Genomic DNA, 7,211 nt, shown 5'->3' on the forward strand with positions numbered 1-7,211 from the left:
CACTTTCAAATAAGGTGATCCCAGTTTCCCTGTTTGGGAATATGACAACTTCTTCGTCATTCTAATCAAACCAGGATGAATCGCGATGTAAGAACCTTCATTTGGATACATAAAGTAGTGGAGAATCACCAGGAAGTTGAATAAATCTCATAGGAGTTAGGATGAAGAAGTTATCCCACTTTCAAATAAGGTGATCCCAGTTTCCCTGTTTGGGAATATGACAACTTCTTCGTCATTCTAATCAAACCAGGATGAATCGCGATGTACAACCTTCATTTGGATACATAAAGTAGTGGAGAATCACCAGGAAGTTGAATAAATCTCATAGGAGTTAGGATGAAGAAGTTATCCCACTTTCAAATAAGGTGATCCCAGTTTCCCTGTTTGGGAATATGACAACTTCTTCGTCATTCTAATCAAACCAGGATGAATCGCGATGTAAGAACCTTCATTTGGATACATAAAGTAGTGGAGAATCACCAGGAAGTTGAATAAATCTCATAGGAGTTAGGATGAAGAAGTTATCCCACTTTCAAATAAGGTGATCCCAGTTTCCCTGTTTGGGAATATGACAACTTCTTCGTCATTCTAATCAAACCAGGATGAATCGCGATGTACAAAGCTTGATTTGGATACATAAAGTAGTGGAGAATCACCAGGAAGTTGAATAAATCTCATAGGAGTTAGGATGAAGAAGTTATCCCACTTTCAAATAAGGTGATCCCAGTTTCCCTGTTTGGGAATATGACAACTTCTTCGTCATTCTAATCAAACCAGGATGAATCGCGATGTAAGAACCTTCATTTGGATACATAAAGTAGTGGAGAATCACCAGGAAGTTGAATAAATCTCATAGGAGTTAGGATGAAGAAGTTATCCCACTTTCAAATAAGGTGATCCCAGTTTCCCTGTTTGGGAATATGACAACTTCTTCGTCATTCTAATCAAACCAGGATGAATCGCGATGTACAAAGCTTGATTTGGATACATAAAGTAGTGGAGAATCACCAGGAAGTTGAATAAATCTCATAGGAGTTAGGATGAAGAAGTTATCCCACTTTCAAATAAGGTGATCCCAGTTTCCCTGTTTGGGAATATGACAACTTCTTCGTCATTCTAATCAAACCAGGATGAATCGCGATGTAAGAACCTTCATTTGGATACATAAAGTAGTGGAGAATCACCAGGAAGTTGAATAAATCTCATAGGAGTTAGGATGAAGAAGTTATCCCACTTTCAAATAAGGTGATCCCAGTTTCCCTGTTTGGGAATATGACAACTTCTTCGTCATTCTAATCAAACCAGGATGAATCGCGATGTAAGAACCTTCATTTGGATACATAAAGTAGTGGAGAATCACCAGGAAGTTGAATAAATCTCATAGGAGTTAGGATGAAGAAGTTATCCCACTTTCAAATAAGGTGATCCCAGTTTCCCTGTTTGGGAATATGACAACTTCTTCGTCATTCTAATCAAACCAGGATGAATCGCGATGTAAGAACTTCATTTGGATACATAAAGTAGTGGAGAATCACCAGGAAGTTGAATAAATCTCATAGGAGTTAGGATGAAGAAGTTATCCCACTTTCAAATAAGGTGATCCCAGTTTCCCTGTTTGGGAATATGACAACTTCTTCGTCATTCTAATCAAACCAGGATGAATCGCGATGTAAGAACCTTCATTTGGATACATAAAGTAGTGGAGAATCACCAGGAAGTTGAATAAATCTCATAGGAGTTAGGATGAAGAAGTTATCCCACTTTCAAATAAGGTGATCCCAGTTTCCCTGTTTGGGAATATGACAACTTCTTCGTCATTCTAATCAAACCAGGATGAATCGCGATGTAAGAACCTTCATTTGGATACATAAAGTAGTGGAGAATCACCAGGAAGTTGAATAAATCTCATAGGAGTTAGGATGAAGAAGTTATCCCACTTTCAAATAAGGTGATCCCAGTTTCCCTGTTTGGGAATATGACAACTTCTTCGTCATTCTAATCAAACCAGGATGAATCGCGATGTACAAAGCTTCATTTGGATACATAAAGTAGTGGAGAATCACCAGGAAGTTGAATAAATCTCATAGGAGTTAGGATGAAGAAGTTATCCCACTTTCAAATAAGGTGATCCCAGTTTCCCTGTTTGGGAATATGACAACTTCTTCGTCATTCTAATCAAACCAGGATGAATCGCGATGTAAAAGCTTCATTTGGATACATAAAGTAGTGGAGAATCACCAGGAAGTTGAATAAATCTCATAGGAGTTAGGATGAAGAAGTTATCCCACTTTCAAATAAGGTGATCCCAGTTTCCCTGTTTGGGAATATGAAACTTCTTCGTCATTCTAATCAAACCAGGATGAATCGCGATGTAAGAACCTTCATTTGGATACATAAAGTAGTGGAGAATCACCAGGAAGTTGAATAAATCTCATAGGAGTTAGGATGAAGAAGTTATCCCACTTTCAAATAAGGTGATCCCAGTTTCCCTGTTTGGGAATATGACAACTTCTTCGTCATTCTAATCAAACCAGGATGAATCGCGATGTAAGAACCTTCATTTGGATACATAAAGTAGTGGAGAATCACCAGGAAGTTGAATAAATCTCATAGGAGTTAGGATGAAGAAGTTATCCCACTTTCAAATAAGGTGATCCCAGTTTCCCTGTTTGGGAATATGACAACTTCTTCGTCATTCTAATCAAACCAGGATGAATCGCGATGTAAGAACCTTCATTTGGATACATAAAGTAGTGGAGAATCACCAGGAAGTTGAATAAATCTCATAGGAGTTAGGATGAAGAAGTTATCCCACTTTCAAATAAGGTGATCCCAGTTTCCTGTTTGGGAATATGACAACTTCTTCGTCATTCTAATCAAACCAGGATGAATCGCGATGTAAGAACCTTCATTTGGATACATAAAGTAGTGGAGAATCACCAGGAAGTTGAATAAATCTCATAGGAGTTAGGATGAAGAAGTTATCCCACTTTCAAATAAGGTGATCCCAGTTTCCCTGTTTGGGAATATGACAACTTCTTCGTCATTCTAATCAAACCAGGATGAATCGCGATGTACAAAGCTTGATTTGGATACATAAAGTAGTGGAGAATCACCAGGAAGTTGAATAAATCTCATAGGAGTTAGGATGAAGAAGTTATCCCACTTTCAAATAAGGTGATCCCAGTTTCCCTGTTTGGGAATATGACAACTTCTTCGTCATTCTAATCAAACCAGGATGAATCGCGATGTAAGAACCTTCATTTGGATACATAAAGTAGTGGAGAATCACCAGGAAGTTGAATAAATCTCATAGGAGTTAGGATGAAGAAGTTATCCCACTTTCAAATAAGGTGATCCCAGTTTCCCTGTTTGGGAATATGACAACTTCTTCGTCATTCTAATCAAACCAGGATGAATCGCGATGTAAGAACCTTCATTTGGATACATAAAGTAGTGGAGAATCACCAGGAAGTTGAATAAATCTCATAGGAGTTAGGATGAAGAAGTTATCCCACTTTCAAATAAGGTGATCCCAGTTTCCCTGTTTGGGAATATGACAACTTCTTCGTCATTCTAATCAAACCAGGATGAATCGCGATGTAAGAACCTCATTTGGATACATAAAGTAGTGGAGAATCACCAGGAAGTTGAATAAATCTCATAGGAGTTAGGATGAAGAAGTTATCCCACTTTCAAATAAGGTGATCCCAGTTTCCCTGTTTGGGAATATGACAACTTCTTCGTCATTCTAATCAAACCAGGATGAATCGCGATGTACAAAGCTTGATTTGGATACATAAAGTAGTGGAGAATCACCAGGAAGTTGAATAAATCTCATAGGAGTTAGGATGAAGAAGTTATCCCACTTTCAAATAAGGTGATCCCAGTTTCCCTGTTTGGGAATATGACAACTTCTTCGTCATTCTAATCAAACCAGGATGAATCGCGATGTAAGAACCTTCATTTGGATACATAAAGTAGTGGAGAATCACCAGGAAGTTGAATAAATCTCATAGGAGTTAGGATGAAGAAGTTATCCCACTTTCAAATAAGGTGATCCCAGTTTCCCTGTTTGGGAATATGACAACTTCTTCGTCATTCTAATCAAACCAGGATGAATCGCGATGTAAGAACCTTCATTTGGATACATAAAGTAGTGGAGAATCACCAGGAAGTTGAATAAATCTCATAGGAGTTAGGATGAAGAAGTTATCCCACTTTCAAATAAGGTGATCCCAGTTTTCCTGTTTGGGAATATGACAACTTCTTCGTCATTCTAATCAAACCAGGATGAATCGCGATGTACAAAGCTTGATTTGGATACATAAAGTAGTGGAGAATCACCAGGAAGTTGAATAAATCTCATAGGAGTTAGGATGAAGAAGTTATCCCACTTTCAAATAAGGTGATCCCAGTTCCCTGTTTGGGAATATGACAACTTCTTCGTCATTCTAATCAAACCAGGATGAATCGCGATGTAAGAACCTTCATTTGGATACATAAAGTAGTGGAGAATCACCAGGAAGTTGAATAAATCTCATAGGAGTTAGGATGAAGAAGTTATCCCACTTTCAAATAAGGTGATCCCAGTTTCCCTGTTTGGGAATATGACAACTTCTTCGTCATTCTAATCAAACCAGGATGAATCGCGATGTAAGAACCTTCATTTGGATACATAAAGTAGTGGAGAATCACCAGGAAGTTGAATAAATCTCATAGGAGTTAGGATGAAGAAGTTATCCCACTTTCAAATAAGGTGATCCCAGTTTCCCTGTTTGGGAATATGACAACTTCTTCGTCATTTTAATCAAACCAGGATGAATCGCGATGTACAAAGCTTGATTTGGATACATAAAGTAGTGGAGAATCACCAGGAAGTTGAATAAATCTCATAGGAGTTAGGATGAAGAAGTTATCCCACTTTCAAATAAGGTGATCCCAGTTTCCCTGTTTGGGAATATGACAACTTCTTCGTCATTCTAATCAAACCAGGATGAATCGCGATGTAAGAACCTTCATTTGGATACATAAAGTAGTGGAGAATCACCAGGAAGTTGAATAAATCTCATAGGAGTTAGGATGAAGAAGATTATCCCACTTTCAAATAAGGTGATCCCAGTTTCCCTGTTTGGGAATATGACAACTTCTTCGTCATTCTAATCAAACCAGGATGAATCGCGATGTAAAAGCTTGATTTGGATACATAAAGTAGTGGAGAATCACCAGGAAGTTGAATAAATCTCATAGGAGTTAGGATGAAGAAGTTATCCCACTTTCAAATAAGGTGATCCCAGTTTCCTGTTTGGGAATATGACAACTTCTTCGTCATTCTAATCAAACCAGGATGAATCGCGATGTAAGAACCTTCATTTGGATACATAAAGTAGTGGAGAATCACCAGGAAGTTGAATAAATCTCATAGGAGTTAGGATGAAGAAGTTATCCCACTTTCAAATAAGGTGATCCCAGTTTCCCTGTTTGGGAATATGACAACTTCTTCGTCATTCTAATCAAACCAGGATGAATCGCGATGTAAAACCTTCATTTGGATACATAAAGTAGTGGAGAATCACCAGGAAGAGTTAAATCTCATAGGAGTTGGAGTTAGGAAGTTAAGTGATCCCATTTCAATTGGGTGATGACCATTCTTCCCTTTTTGGAATCAAACCAGGATGAATCGTCGATTGTATGAATTCATGTGGATTTGTTAAGTAGATTGATACAGGATGGGGAGGAGTTGAATAAATCTCATAGGAGTTAGGATGAAGAAGTTATCCCACTTTCAAATAAGGTGATCCCAGTTTCCTGTTTGGGAATATGACAACTTCTTCGTCATTCTAATCAAACCAGGATGAATCGCGATGTAAGAACTTCATTTGGATACATAAAGTAGTGGAGAATCACCAGGAAGTTGAATAAATCTCATAGGAGTTAGGAGGATGAAGAAGTTATCCCACTTTCAAATAAGGTGATCCCAGTTTCCCTGTTTGGGAATATGACAACTTCTTCGTCATTCTAATCAAACCAGGATGAATCGCGATGTAAGAACTTCATTTGGATACAAAGTAGTGGAGAATCACCAGGAAGTTGAAAAATCTCATAGGAGTTAGGATGAAGAAGTTATCCCACTTTCAAATAAGGTGATCCCAGTTTCCCTGTTTGGGAATATGACAACTTCTTCGTCATTCTAATCAAACCAGGATGAATCGCGATGTAAGAACTTCATTGGATACATAAAGTAGTGGAGAATCACCAGGAAGTTGAATAAATCTCATAGGAGTTAGGATGAAGAAGTTATCCCACTTTCAAATAAGGTGATCCCAGTTTCCCTGTTTGGGAATATGACAACTTCTTCGTCATTCTAATCAAACCAGGATGAATCGCGATGTAAGAACCTTCATTTGGATACATAAAGTAGTGGAGAATCACCAGGAAGTTGAATAAATCTCATAGGAGTTAGGATGAAGAAGTTATCCCACTTTCAAATAAGGTGATCCCAGTTTCCTGTTTGGGAATATGACAACTTCTTCGTCATTCTAATCAAACCAGGATGAATCGCGATGTAAGAACCTTCATTTGGATACATAAAGTAGTGGAGAATCACCAGGAAGTTGAATAAATCTCATAGGAGTTAGGATGAAGAAGTTATCCCACTTTCAAATAAGGTGATCCCAGTTTCCTGTTTGGGAATATGACAACTTCTTCGTCATTCTAATCAAACCAGGATGAATCGCGATGTAAGAACATTTGGATACATAAAGTAGTGGAGAATCACCAGGAAGTTGAATAAATCTCATAGGAGTTAGGATGAAGAAGTTATCCCACTTTCAAATAAGGTGATCCCAGTTTCCCTGTTTGGGAATATGACAACTTCTTCGTCATTCTAATCAAACCAGGATGAATCGCGATGTACAAAGCTTGATTTGGATACATAAAAGTAGTGGAGAATCACCAGGAAGTTGAATAAATCTCATAGGAGTTAGGATGAAGAAGTTATCCCACTTTCAAATAAGGTGATCCCAGTTTCCTGTTGGGAATATGACAATTCTTCGTCATTCTAATCAAACAGGATGAATCGCGATGTAAAAGCTTCATTTGGATACATAAAGTAGTGGAGAATCACCGGAAGTTGAATAAATCTCATAGGAGTTAGGATGAAGAAGTTATCCCACTTTCAAATAAGGTGATCCCAGTTCCCTGTTTGGGAA

This window comes from Brassica napus, unplaced genomic scaffold (assembly GCF_020379485.1).
Source record: "Brassica napus cultivar Da-Ae unplaced genomic scaffold, Da-Ae ScsIHWf_2791;HRSCAF=3565, whole genome shotgun sequence".
NCBI classification, from domain to species: domain Eukaryota; kingdom Viridiplantae; phylum Streptophyta; class Magnoliopsida; order Brassicales; family Brassicaceae; genus Brassica; species Brassica napus.